This window comes from Myxocyprinus asiaticus, chromosome 31 (genome assembly GCF_019703515.2).
Source record: "Myxocyprinus asiaticus isolate MX2 ecotype Aquarium Trade chromosome 31, UBuf_Myxa_2, whole genome shotgun sequence".
NCBI lineage: Eukaryota > Metazoa > Chordata > Actinopteri > Cypriniformes > Catostomidae > Myxocyprinus > Myxocyprinus asiaticus.
Window position 1 is genome coordinate 12,593,453 of NC_059374.1, and position 15,790 is coordinate 12,609,242.

Here is a 15,790-nt window from a genome sequence, read left to right on the forward strand (position 1 = left end):
TTTTTCGGGAAAATCGTCTGATCGCTAAAGGCGCGGTCACGCATACCTTCACATGGCAAAGTTCCGCATGGCAAAGATGGCTTGGGCGGACGTTGAGCGTGTACGAAACCAGCAAATATTTTACTGTCAAGCAGCCTCTTTTTAATTCTGCACTTATACTCTGTGAGACTTAAACTGTTAAACTCACAGCAGTACAAACCACCACCCACACAGAGGTCACTGCCAAACCAAGCCACTTTCCATTGGTCAACGCGGCGAAATTCACCTGTCAAAGTTCACCAAACTTTAACTCCACGTGAAATCTGCAAGGGGAAATTCTTCGCCACCGGAAGTCTATCGGGCGAAATTCACGATCGCATGGATTCCTATTGAGATGACTGTATTTCATCCACGGAATTTAGCCATGCGAAGGTGTGTGGCCGCGACTTAAGGCTACATCCACATTAATCCGGATACATTTGAAAACTGCGTTTTTGAAACGCTCTACGTCCACACTGCCGTTTACAAGCGTTTTCCAAGTTTCTCATCCACACTGAAACGTATGAAACCGCTTAAATCCCCTTACTGTGCAAGCGAAAAGTTGCCGTTCCATGTACATCTGAAATGCAATTGTCCTCCAATTCAGAGTAAACTTCCCATCACTTTTGAAGGACTGCAATGTGAAGGTTGTACATAGCAACATTTATCTTTAACAACGCTATCAAAGTGAATATCAGGCACAACAACGCTGCTACAATATGGGCCGCCATCTTGATTGATTTGGGTTGAATGGATCGAATGACTGTGTCACGTGACAACAAATACGTAATCGTTTTCAAATATCTCCATTTTCCCTGTCCACACTTCAACGCGAAGACAATGTTTTCAAATGTATCCACTTGGTAGAGCATTATCGAAAAGCTCCGTTTTCGCTGTCAAAAACACTGTCAATAAATTTCCACACCCTCTGACTTCAGCTCTCCGTCTTTGACATCCCTGCGATGATGTTTACAAGCACGATCTTTACATCAATATTTTATTACATTACAACAATTATTTGAAATCTCGTAACGTCAAGTAAACGCCTTAAGCATAGTTTTTATTGGGGAAAGGTCACACATTTTTCAAACAAAATCTAATAGACTCATCTAGATTTTGAATGTAAACACATTTATCGGAGTTCTGTCAGCTTATTCAAACTGTGTATTTCTGATTACGTTTTGACGTCAACAGTGGAGTGAAACTTTCCTGGATCAGTTTATTGATTTTAGTGCAGGGATACTCAATTTACATAGCTTGTGGGCCACTTTCTACAAATTGCTGGGTGACCAGTGGCCAGTGAATAAAATGAACTAGAAAAACCTAGTATATTTCAATAACATGGTCAGTTTATGACCTCACCTTCATAAAAATACGTTCTTTCTTTTTCCAGAACAACGTAGTCAGTGTTGAATTATATTTAAGTCTTATTTACACACAAATTAATTTGTGGCTGTAGTTAATCATTCCTTTATATTACAGGCATAATTGTGGTCTCTTTTGAAAGTGGACACTTGGAAGTGTGTTGTCCAAAAGTCACCAATTTAGAAAAGCTTACATTTATGTTCAACTGATCAGCAATATATTTCCATAACACATTTTTTTTATTATTATTATATAAAATAATCTATGACATTGATCTTGATGCACAGAAACATGATGGAGCTAAAGCCACAAGACTGATAATGTTCTATGTCAAATTTGAGGACGATAACATTTTCCAAGAACATGTCATGCAACTCTGGCCACATATCAATGGCCATTAGCATTAACACCATAAATGCAGAATGAACATACTTCTTTAAAATATTTCCTGTTGTGATCTGGAGAAGTGTCATATGGTTTGGGATTTGGAACGACATGAGGGTGAATGAATTATGATAGAATTTTAATTTTTGGGAAACATTTTTAATTAAATATTTTTTTACTGACAATAATTTTAGAATTTTGCAACACACTCTCTGAAACCCTGAAAGACTCTAGCTCTAGCTGCAGGTATGACGAAATACAAAAAGAAACTGAAAATTAAAGAGCATGAGAGAGAGCATCAAGCATGACAACATCTGCCTTTCAGTTAAAAGAAAAACAACCAGGAGAACAGTTTAGAAAGTCCCTTATGTAGATGCCAGGAGAAAACGCAAATACTAATACCAAAAATAGCTGGGAAAAAAGAAATTAGAAGGAAATTAGGTCTCTTAGTTTACTGTAAAAATAGAATAGAATATCCTTTTTACGCTCAAAAAAGACATGGGTGACAATGGCAGTCATTTTTATGAAAAATCTTTTCATGTGGGCTAGTGTTTTTATTCAAAAACTTAGAAGCAGCCTGAACCGTGCTATAATCTTTAGTTTTAGAGGCTGTATGAAATCCATTTCTGAATTGCAAGGAATGAGAAAATGATTTTAGATTAAATTCACCCTTTTAAAGATTTAAGATATGTATTTATAAAAATGCATATTCGATCACTGTTAAAACTTGACATTTGTGAAAGCCTGAAATTAGTCACAAACCTTTCTGATATGGTAATATAAAAACAAAAATCATGTAACTTACGGTAGTATGTAGGGATTGGCATTTTAAATAATTTTGTAGTTGAGTACTCTAACACATAAAAAACAGAATAATCGATTACTTGAAATTTAGAATTTAAGTTCAGTCTTCAACTTTTGAACCCATTTTTCTAATGAAAAAATAGCACTATGCATAAACAAGGTCTAGATTAAAACATTAACAACAAAATCTAGTGCTGTTAATCGATTAAAATGTTTACCGCGATTAATTGTTTTGTAGTTAATCGCAATTAATCGCAGATTTTAAAAGTGCTGAAATTTAACACGATATATACTTTAGGAAAGAAAACAAAACAATACAATATGTAGCAAATATAATGCTTAATATTTTCCAAACAAAGCCTTCCACAATATAAAGGTAGAAATGCACTAAAATATCACCTATTCAAGTAACATTAAATGTTTACCGAAGTCTAGTTTGGAGGATGACTAATTAAAAGGTCTAGTCCCCACATTGGTTGCATATTCATTTTAATGGGCATTAAATCTCTTAAACTCTCATCCTCCACAATATTAGTTTTTCCGATTAATTCGAATTTGCGTTTTGATACGATTTTTTATTTTTTTAAATCGAGAAATCAAGATTTTTCTAAAAATATTGCAAACGCTAAAGGTAGATACGTTGTAAATCCACCAAAGGCTGAATTAGGATGAGAAAAATAATTCATAGCGCTTGTCTTAGTGTGTTTCTCAATTCTAAGAACGCAGAGAACGGACTTGTGTTTTTATGAAGACCAGTCTTGCCAAGTTACCTTGGAAGAACAAACTCTGAAGGACAGGAGGACGTAGAATGCATCTATTGCGAGCTTTGAGATGTGCTGTGATCTTCCTGTTGTGCAAATAACCGTCAAAGCACATTTGAATCCAGTGAGAGAACTTCTGGCATTATCACACCAGTGGTTTTGCAGGACTAGTGACACTTTAAAAGAACTAAGTCTGTAATCACTTGTTTTCTCCATGTTTATTACTGTATTAAAATGATGCCCAAAAAAAACAACAAATGTTGACGGAGTACAATGACTCTCACGAGCAGTCAAGACTTTTCACGAGCTTACAGCGGGAAACTCTTGAGGAAAAAACAAAATGATAAATGTCCTTTGTCTGCCACCGTAGTCCAGAGTTCTTGCCCACAAGTCACCAACCGATGCATCCTCGATTTCAAGGACATGTCTGGGTAATTTCCTGCATTCTCAGTACTTGCACCTTGAGGACTGGAATCGAACTTCGGCAGTGGATGATGACGTAGAACGAGTCCAAGAGAACGCAAGAACACAAAAGAACACACATTGTGTAATAGCCTTAATGCCATTCCCGATCTGATCAGCTGCATGTGTGTGGTGCGCTCCAAATGAACATGACAGGTTAACAACATGGAGACTGATAGAAGTTCATATTCAGTACGAATGTACACAGGGTGATTGTAGCTCCTTTGTCCATCGTGCAGGTATACACCAGCTTAAGACCATAACTGGCCTCAGCGTGCACATGTTGATGAACGGTCTCCTTTCTTTTCTTATGGGCCCTTCATTTCAACTCATGGAGAGGCTATATATGGAGGAATCAAACATCCGCCACTCCTTTTGCCATCATGATTATTGCTTTGTTCTGTGACATGTTTCAAGTGTACTATATCTATAGCCAACATTCGGCAAGCGATCATTTTGTCAAACTTTGTTAGTTGAATTGTAATGATAAATTATTTCATATTGCTGTGCTGCTCAGCCTGAACTGCTAGAGGAGAGGGCTCTATCTGCAGGGGTTTATGAATATACACACAAACTGTTTGATATACAATGAGTACTTTCTAGATAAACTTGATAATTTATAGATATTGATTTCTATTCATTTTTCTTGCACACCTTTGTTTCCTATAATGAAAAGAACTTGGATTTCTCTAACCAGGTTGAGTTGGCATTCTAATAAAGAACATACAATTTGAATCATGTTGGACTACATTTAAAAGTTGAAAAAAATCTAATCGTGAATCATGAATTCGTCCATAAGTTTGATAAAAATCGAGATTTCATTTTTTTGCCATATCGCCCAGCCCTACCTTACATAGGCTGAAAAATACTTGATTTCCATCAAATGTCTCATCTGGGCTTGTTTTGTATATCAATTAGCACTAAGAGTTCCTTTCTCCATCATTTTATCACTGAAAGGGAAGCGCTGTCAGAGATTCTTTTATTTACTGAGATAACAACCTCCGTGGCTCTATCATAGGAGAGAGCATAACAGTCAACTAGCGTGACAGTACCGCCCATAGAAAGTCTATGGGACCGCCGCATTATGCTGTTTCATGCCAAGCATGTAGGCTCCTCTTGGTAGAAGGGCTCTGGCGCTGTTGTGTGTCTGTGTAGTGACTCTGGGCGGACATATAACAAAGGTTCCATCCTTTACACCAGTGTTTATGCTGTATTAAATGTGCTGTAAGCGATTTCAGCCGTTCTACTTCCCACGAGACTGAGCTGTTGAATTAGCCACGCCCCCTCTTTCCAAAACCTCCAAAGATACCAAATGAGCTTTATTGAGGCCAACATCATGCAGAAACAGTTGTTTAAAACAACAGCAGCAAAATAGCACCCTCAAATGTTATGAACAACATGGCTTAAAAATGGCAGTAAGCCTCAATAATTCACTGCAACTACAATACTTTGAGAACGCGCAAAATGATTGACAGATCGAAAGCTTTTTTATTTACTGTTCACAGAGTCTAGAGCTGTCACAGAGACAGGTGAGATATCTTACAACACTTATTTCATTAATATCTTTCAGGGAGTAGGACATTTTTTTGCAAAGCTTTCCATGAAAACAAAATCGCTTACAGCACCTTTAACGGTAAATGCGTTAATTAATGCTTTAAACTTTTTTAATCAACCGTATGCGTTAATTCTGACAGCCCTAAAAAAAAACATTTGCATTCACACATAGTAACATACTTTTCAAGTCTTCTGAAGCGATACAATCACTTGAAATAATGGCAGAATTTCATTTTAGGGAGAACTAACAGCAAGATTTAGGTGAGAGAAACAGTTTCAATGTTGCCCACGGCAGGCAAAGGCACAAAGGAAAATCAAATTGCAATATTCAAGTGGTGTTTTTACTAGTTGAATATTTAAATCTGAATGAGTACTCTTATTTAATCAATTATTTGTGCACATCCCTAGTAGCATGATACCCTGAAATCGACACTAAACAATACAAAACTTTCTAGAGAGGTACAAAAGTTATGACACATAGGAAGGTGTCAAAAAAAAAGTGCAAAAAAAGACACACTCCCACAAAGTTCTAATGAAATCTGGCAATATGACAGGCTATCAGATGTTCTTGCAAACTTGAGAACTTTCGGTTTGTGAGTCAGCATTTTGGTTTCTGTGGTTAGAACATAAGTTTTGAGATTGTCCAAACAGGGAGTTTCAGTTGCAGTTTGGCTTTGCGCAGATGGTGAGCTCCAGCTGACAAACTTTTGGCCCCACCTCGAAACACCTGTAACACTGTGTCCTAACTAGACACATCCTGCGTCCAAAACCACGTACTGTCAAAATATGTACAGCATTTGATGAAGGACACACTTCTCGGCCGGCAATAAAGTATGTTTTTTAGGTAGGCAGGTGAGTATGAATTCATTCTGGACATATTTCATCCAGGAATGTGAGCACTGTCCCATGACCAGGGATGTTTAATGTCAATTGATGTTAGCAACAAAAGCTTTGGCTGTTTGCAAGTAAGACACAGCCATCACACACACACATACATTTGTTCCCATTTTCCCCATTTGTTTCCATAGACTCCCACTGTATTTATATTGAGGCATAGGCGTAGGTTCCATACCCCCCCCCCAATCAAAACAAGCAAGTACAAGAACAGTTAATTAGATTCCATAAAAACTCCAAAATGCTCCAAATAAATGAGAGACATCTGGCACTGGCACTAAATGAACTAACAATGCTGTTGTACGCAAGAAGCTATTATATTTCAGGAAAAATTGCAGACTCATTCAAGGGAAAGCAGATACAGGGTGTCTGAGAAACAGAACAGACAAGGAAATTTAGCACAGCATGAAGATCTTAACCCTCATGTTGTCTTCCGGTCATTTTGACCCAAAGAGGATTTTCTTTTGCCTGAAAATGATAGTTAATGTTATCCTATTGGACTAAAACTTTCTGACTTTGTTCACACAGGGTATCAAAATGCTAATTATATTTATTATTTTTTTCACTTGTGGTCTTCCCGGTCAAAAATGACCGGCCTATTCAAAATTGCTTATAAATATCTCATTATGCAATATTGTTACCAAGTTTTGGAGCATATCTTTTTGTGAACTTGTTTTATTTGAACTAGCACAGGTTTTGTAATTCTATTTGGAACTTACTGATTATAGGCCTCACTGACCTGAGCTTATGCACCTCATTTTTGAGTGAAAAAAAAAAAGCATTATTTTTTGATAATTTTTGCAATATTAAATAAAATATGAAAACATTCTGTACCATTTATCACACTAGTGTGCTTTAATGTTTAACTAGGAAGTTTGTTTTAAAATGCTTTTATTTTGTACAAAAAGGCACAAAGCCACACTTTGTGGTGTTCCTGGTTAAAAATGACCAGCCATTGAAAATGAATGGGGGAGATCAAAAATAAGAGAAAGATTTAGGGTTCAGGAGCATGTTCATTCATTAGATGAGCACATATGTGCATGTGTGCTTGCAAACATAAAGGCCTCGGACCTATGCACACTCACATACACACACACACCCTTGAGTAGTACATTTTATTTTTGGGGGATTTTTATCCTACCTTGAACTTTATCCAACATCCATTTATCCATCCAACATTATCACAGACAGACAGACAGACAGACAGACAGACAGACAGACAGACAGACAGACACCTGAACTTTCTTTGCCCAACAGTAAGAAATAGAATCTATCTCCAATAGAATCGGTCTTTCATGATCTTTCTTTCAACACACCTTTCAGACAAAATATTATGACAGTGTGTTTTGGAATTTTCATGCTCTCACAAAGAAGCAATTCAATAGCCGCTTTTCCACTATCGGGCCAGCGTGAGCCAGGGTTATCAACAGGCCAGCCAGAGCCAATAGCTGGTGCCAACAAGGAAAAGGTATCATGTTATATAGTTACCTAGAATATCGAGTTTATATCGAATGTAAACATTAGCTAGTAAGATAAATTAGCGATAACAACTCATCGACTGTAGTTGCCATGATGTCCCAAGTGGTCTCTCCACTAACAGTGGGACGATGTCCCAGCACACCGTCTATGAAAGTTCACCAAACCATGGGAAGTAATTTCTTGCTCACATCATTGATCATGACACTAGACCATTTGCCCTGATTCATTTAAAAATAAAAGTCTTGTTTTTTTGTGATCTACCTCATTCATTTTCAATGGCCAATCATTTTTGACCAGGAACACCACAAGTGTGACTTTCTGCCATTTTTTTTTTTTTTTTTACAAAATAAAAGTGCTTCAAAACAAACTTGCCTGTTAAATATTAAAGCACACTAGTGTGATTTATAGTACAGCATGTTTTCATATTTTATTTAATATTGCCACAATTATCCACAAATAATGCTTTTTTTCCCCTCTCAAAAATTAGGTGCATAAGCTCAGGTCAAGGAGGCCTACGATCAATAAGTTCCAAACAGAAATACAAAACCTGACCAGTCTGAAAGAAATCAAGTTGACAAAAAGTCAACTAATCCAATTTTTGGAGATAATATAGCATAATGAGTGACTTATAAGCAATTTTTAATAGGCCGGTCATTTTTGACCGGGAAGACCACAAAAAGACACGCAATTATTTACTAAATAAAAGCATTTCAAAACAAACTTCCTGGTTAAACATTAAAGCACACTAGTGTAGGGGGCCTGGGTAGCTCAGTGGTAAAGACGCTGGCTACCACCCCTGGAGTTCGCTAGTTCGAATCCCAGGGTGTGCTGAGTGACACCGTTTGCTAGGGAGGGTGTCACATGGGGTAACCTCCTCGTGGTTGCTATAATGTGGTTTGTTCTAGGTGGGGCGTGTGGTGAGTTGAGCATGGTTGCTGCAGTGGATGGTGTGAAGCCTCCACATGCGCTATGTCTCCGTGGCAACATGCTCAACAAGCCACATGATAAGATGCACGGGTTGACAATCTCAGATGCAGAGGCAACTGGGATTCGTCCTCCACCACCCAGACTGAGAAAGGACTTAAAAGCACATTGGGAAGAAATTGGAGGAGGAAAAAACAAAAAAAAAGAAAAATGCACTAGTGTGATAAATAATAGAGAATGTTTTCATATTTTATTTAATATTGCCAAAAGTATCCACAAATAATGCTTTTTTTTAACTCAGAATGAGGTGCATAAGCTCAGGTCAATGAGTCCTTCAGTCAGTAAGTTCCAAAGAGAAATACAAAACCTGCACTAATTCAAAGAAAACAAGTTGACAAAAAGATCTAATCCAATTTTTGGTGATAATATAGCATGATGAGAGATTTACAAGCAATTTTTAATAGGAAGGTCATATTTGACTGGGAAGACCAAATTAGGTAAAACAAAATTTTAAAGACAGCACAAGGATTAAACAAGAAATAATGTTTGCATAGTTATTTGATGTAGCTCTATTAATAATTAACCAATAGGCCTATTAGAAAACATCATGGAAAGTTGGAAGGAAATTACTGAACGTCTCTGTCATCTGGTGGTAAACTGGAATATAACAGGGAATGTTGCTGCACTGAGTGCAATTTTAACATTAAAAAGGCCATACTGCACACAAGTACTTTACTGCAGAAAGCCAGCAACATTTTACAGAAACATTTCACAGTGGAGAGAAAAAAAAAAAAAAAAAAGAGCATTGTGTAAATAGAAAGTGTTTAGTACTAAAAAGCTTTTATTACCATACATTAAAGGCTTAAAGACTTTTAGGGCTTAAAACTGATACATTGTTGGTTAACTGTTACCAAACCACATTCCAAACACAATTAAAAGGAAAGTTTCTTCTTCCCAATTAAATATCAAATAGGCTAATATTACCACATAAGACCAAAACAGTCATAAGACTAAAAACAATACATTTTAAAGACCATGACAGCCAGTACTAACAAATCAAAGCACAATTTATTTTCAAATGTGCCATTAAGAATAAAGTAAAACTATGTTTTATAAAGCAAAGTCTTAAAACCTAGTGAGCTGCTAATTTAGACAGCATTTTGGGGAATCACAGGTGTGTTCCCAACATTCAAATAAAAAGTTCGGGCATCACAGGTGCATTCCGTTTGAATCAAGGATTTTTGTCACTGGTGTCTTTGAATGTTCCAATCAAAAATGTATGGCCATCACAGCGTTTCTAACATTTTTGGACATCACAGTTGCGTTCTAATTTAACATTTCTGCCCATAATAAACGCATTTGAACCTTCAAATTGAACATTCAATTGTACACATTTTTACATTCAAATCGAACATTTTTGGGCATCACAGTTACGTTCGACTGTTCGTGACATCTTTGGTCCTTAATTTAGACATTTGAACGTTCTAATTGAACATATTTGGGAATCACTGACACATTTTAATGATCGAATCGAGCATTTGTGTCCATCACAGGTGCGTTACCAACATTTTTGAGCACCGCAGTCATAAATATATTTAAACGTTCGAATTGAACATAATTTAAACATTTTCACATTTGCATCAGACATTTTTGCAATCGCAGCCACTTTCTGAACATTTTTGGACATCACAGCAGCGTTCGAATTTGTGAACATTTCTGCCCTTAATAAACGCATTTGAACATTCTAATTGAACATTCAATTCAACGCATTTTTACATTCTAATAAAAAAAATTGTTGACAGGCGCATTCTGAACATTTTTGGGCATCAAACTTGCTTTCGAATGTTCGCAACAAAACTTTTGGCCCTTAACGCATTCGAACATACGAATTGAACATATTTGGGAATCACTGATGCATTTTAACAATCAAATCGAACATTTTTGTCTGTAACAGACGCGTTACGAACATTTTTGAGCATCACAGTCGTAATAAATATATTCGAAAGTTTGAATGGAACAAAATTTTAGCATTAATGGTGCATTTTTACTTCAGCATTGAAAATGTTTGCAGCCGCAGCCGCATTCTGAACATTTTTGGGCATCACAGTCGCGTTCGAATTGAACATTTCTGCCCTTAATAAACGCATTTGAACATTTAATTCAACATGTTTTTACATTCGACTCAAACTTTTTTGTTGTCACAGGTGCGTTCCGAACAATTTTGAGCATCAAACTTGATTTTGAAAGTTCGCAACAAAACTTTTGGCCCTTAACGCATTTGAACGTTCGAATTGAACATATTTGGGAATCATTGACGCATTTTAACAATCAAATCGAAAATTGTTGTCTGTAACAGTCGCGTTACGAACATTTTTGAGCATCACAGTCGTAATAAATATATTCGAAAGTTTGAATTGAACATAATTTAAGCATTAATGGTGCATTTTTACTTCCGCATTGAACATTTTTGAAACCGCTTTCTGAACATTTCTGGGCATCACAGTCGCGTTTGAATCGAACATTTCTGCCCTTAATAAACGCATTTGAACATTCAAATTGAACATTCAATTCAACACGTTTTTACATTCGAATCAAACTTTTTTGTCACTGGTGCGTTCCGAACAATTTTGGGCATCAAACTTGATTTTGAAAGTTCGCAACAAAACTTTTGGCCCTTAACGCATTCGAATGGAACATATTTGGGAATCGTTGACGCATTTTAACGATCGAATCGAAAAATGTTGTCTTTAAGACGCGTTATGTACGTTTTTGAGCATCACAGTCGTAATAAATATTTTCGAAAGTTTGAATTGAACATAATTTAAATATAAATGGTGCATTTTTACTTCCGCATTGAACATTTTTGCAGCTGCTTTCTGAACATATTTGGGCAGTCGCGTTCGAACGATCGAAACGAACATTTCTGCTCTTACTAAAAGCATTCGAACGTTTGAAATGAACATATTTGGCCGTCGTTTGTGCATTTTGTTAACGTTTTTCGAATCGAATTTTTTTGGCCGCCAAAGGCGCGTTTAAATCTAACAGTCGCAATGCTGCACGCGCCTATTATGTCCAAGTATGCTATCTAGTAAGAAAGCTTACTAGATTTTGAAACACAGCCAGTGTGTGTGTATAGTGACTGTAGCAGTATTTAATCTGCAGCTCTGTGATCAGATGACGTTGACGTGTGCACTTCAGGCCCTACTCTATTCCTTCACTTTTAAACCATATACTGGTTATACCGTTGAGAAGTGGTTAAAAGGATGTGTCATTTGCCCTATTATATGTAGACAGGGATAGTAAATAAAGCCGCATACGCTTGTACTGAACGCAAGCAATATATTGTTGCAGATGCACATTTAGTAAATCCAAATAACATGCAAACATAATGAAACTCACCAACACCTCTTTTCGCTTGTCTTTATTTCCTATTCACTCGATCAGTCCTCTTCTTCGGGTTGATATGTAGTGTGTATGAAGGGTTTAAAAGCACAAGGCCAGTGTGTGTGATCTGGATCTCTATAAGCTACGTGGCTGTTACACACTTTAATATTACACAAGCTTACAGCCTCAACCCTCATCCACTCGCTTTTTCCCACGTCTGAAAATGTCCAGGGGTGGAGACAGATCGCGATCTTCTCGACCAAACAACTTTTCCCCACAAGTGTTGTTAGTTTTCACGGCCACCTCCATCCATATGCGAGCTCAAGCTCTTGGTCTGGATAATCGCCATCATTTTCCGCTCAAGAATGTACACACACGTCACTGCGCATGCGTATCACGGGCTCTTTAACCCCCGTTACCGAAAGTAACTTTCATTTCTCCTCTCTTATGCGTGCCTGTAGTTATGCTATATTTGTTATAGTGCAGTCAAAAAACAAATAACTTTATATTACCTTTCTCTTATGTTAACTGCAATGTCTTCTCGTGTTTGTAGAAATTAATAATTTGGTCAACTCATGAGGAATTGTATTCATTGTTGAGAAAAATACGAGAAATATGGCAGTGTTCAGGGTTCAATGTCCCCTCTTTCAACCGATAGAGGGCGCCACTTGTTTGCGTAAGGTGTAACTCACCTGTCTGTTGTGTAACATATACGAAGCATTTAAAAAACGCTTTACAGGCTATTTGTGTTTTTCAAAAGACACTTTTGAACTACTTTTTGTATATCCTATAATATTAACCGCAATGTCCTCTCATGTGTGTTGAAATGAGTATTTCTGAGTTGCACAAGAAAATGAATTTGGACAAATCCGAATATCCGTCAACAACAGAAACGTGGCAGGGTTCAGAGTAGCACCATTGAACCGACAGAGAGCGCCATAGGTTCGTGTAAACTGTCAGTGACGTGTGTTTAATGCAAAAGAAACACTTCCAAAATAGAACTGTTTTACACAGAGGGTTATTTACAAAAACTAAAATTCTCTCATCATTTACTCACCCTCATGCCGTCCCAGCTGTGTATGACTTTCTTTCTTCTGCTAAACACAAACAAAGATTTTTAGAAAAATAGCTCAGCTCTGTAGGTCCATACAATTCAAGTGAATGTTGGCCAGAAATTTGAAGGCCAAAAAAGTAAATAAAGGCAACATAAAAGTAATCCATATGACTCCAGTGGTCAAAGCCATATATTCAGAATTGATATGATAGGTGTGGGTAAGAAACAGGTCAACATTTAAGTCATTTTTTACACTAAATCTTCACCTTCACTTTTACTTTTGACATTCTTCTTCTTTTGCTTTTGGCGATTCACATTCTTTGTGCATATCGCCACCTACTGTGCATGGAGGAGAATTTATAGTAAAAAAAAAAAGAACTTAAATATTGATTTGTTTCTCACTCACACCTATCATATTACTTCTGAAGACATGGATTTTACCACTGGAGTCATGTGGATTACTTTTATGTTGCCTTTATTTGCTTTTTTGGCCTTCAAAGTTCTGGCCACCATTCACTTGCATTGTATGGACCTACAGAGAGGAGATATTCTTCTAAAAATCTTCGTTTGTGTTCAGCAGAAGAAAGTCGTATACATCTGGGATGGCATGAACGTGAGTAAATGATGAAAGAAATGTAATTTTTGTGTGAACTATCTCTAAAAGCTGTCTCCCCAAACAGCAAAATATTATTTATCTTAATAGGCTATATATATACAGCCTATTACTGAAATTATATTTTAGGCAGATCAATTTGGGGCCACTGTATAGTGCCATAAGTAGCCTAAGTTTAAATTCTGTTAAACTTTCAAATGTTACATTGAAATATTTTTTTCTTTTTAATAAACACAATAAAATCAACACATATGCAAATTATGGAAAAAAAATAGTTATAAGATTTAACATCAAAAACATCAATTTCTTATTTACAAAATTATCAATTCTCCAGTCAAAACTTTGTACATGACATTTTAGCATGCCTTTGACCATGCTTGAAGATAGGAGAGGGAATTTTTTGCCTGTATTTAGTCGGCTCAAAACAAAGAACAGTGTTTTCAGGTCAAAGGGCAGGATGAAGCTAATGAAATAAGAGTGGTAATGATTCTAGGGGCACCTAGGTCCAGGGGGCCTACAACATATTCTAAACTGTAGGGCCCAAAATTCCTTGCTACGGCCCTGCAGGAGAGCCCAAGTTCCATCTCATCAGAACATAAAATGTTATTTCAAAAGGTTTCAGCTTTTGTCACATGGTTTCTAGCAAACTCCAGGCATGACTTATTGTTGTTGGCCTTTCACAAAAGTGGCCATTCTTCCAAACAGTCCAAACTGTGAAATACAGAAGAGATTTATGTTTGAACAGTATCTCCCATTTGAGCCAAAGAGCCCTGTAGTTCTGTCAATGTTGTTTTTGTCATGTTGCAAATTTGTCCTCCATCCTTAAAAGTTTTTTTTCCTCAGAAGTAATCTCCTTGGTCTTTGTGACAGAATAATTGATCTGATCTCCTATTTTAGTTGTGAGTTTCCAAAGTCGTGATATTTTCTGGTGGAATAAAGCAATTCAACAGAAGTGGATTCATGAAGAACCTGAAAGTGTACCTTATAACAATTTTAGTGTATTCTCACAAGATAACTAAATACCTTGTCTAAATTAAGTTGTTACAATGCATGAATATGCAACACTAAAGTCATTTTTAGATATTGTGCCTTATTTTGAGCGCACATGCGCTAAGCATAGCGCCATGGGCGTCTCTAGGATTTGAAAATATCAGGGGTTAGTATCCAACCATAAGCTATGAATGCATAAAAATAAAAACTATGTACATTGTATATTGTTTTCCACATGAGGGGTGTTTTTGGCCTTCTAGCCTTTCATGATTGGCCTATGAAGTAAAATAGCATTTCTTTGTTTTGTAGAGGGGTCTGGGGGCATGCTCCCCTGTGAGAATGTTTTTAAAGGAACAGCAACAAAACATGTGATTTTAATGAGATTGGGAGCAGCATTTCTACATTTTCTTGTGCAGCTTGAATGTAATATGGGATACAATGCATCTTTAGACTTAAAGTATTTACATTACCTCACTAGCTGAAGTTTCCCACAATAGCCTTTCAAAAAAAAAAAAAAAAAAAAAAAAAGTAGCTTGCTGTGACAGTACCATGCTAAAGTGATGGTAATAACATGGTATTTTGATTTAAACTATGGTATTTAAATGATACTCTAAGATATACGCAGTATTTTAGTACTCTAGTTATTTTCCATCTAAGCATCTGTTACATTTTATATTGACAGAGATTTTTTTATTTTTTTATTTATTTTTTACTTTAAGGTGCTTTATGAAATCAAACTAAATTTAAATAACACCTTGTTTCTATGAGATTAATTACGAGATTACAATAATTGTCTGACTGTACCCATGAGTAGAAAACTTCACTGAGTTGGGACTGTGCTAGTGAAAATGTTTTTTCCTACTCCATAACAGATATTGTTTTCCTTTCATTAGGCTTTTAATGATTTAAGTAATCTTTAGGAATATTTTAAGTCTAACAAGGCCAGTTTATTCATTATACATATAAGAACATACATTACACAGCAGGATAACTTTGTCCATCATTTTTCCATACATCTTGGAGGTCCAGACTTTGAAGCCCTTTTACTTTCCTTTATATTTACAGTGCAATGCCATAAGCATTGGTAAGACCATCGGCGTCGCC

General features: G+C 36.5%; 1 protein-coding gene across 2 annotated transcripts in view; it reads right to left on the reverse strand.

Moving 5' to 3' along the window:
• fndc3a (fibronectin type III domain containing 3A) overlaps positions 1-12,415 on the reverse strand; it is a 134,025-nt gene extending 121,610 nt beyond the window's left edge. For both annotated transcript variants that reach the window (XM_051664879.1, XM_051664878.1), the window contains exon 1: positions 12,045-12,415. The gene's annotated coding sequence lies outside the window, so the exon portion shown is untranslated. The remainder of the gene's footprint in view (positions 1-12,044) is intronic.
• Positions 12,416-15,790: the final 3,375 nt, after the last annotated feature.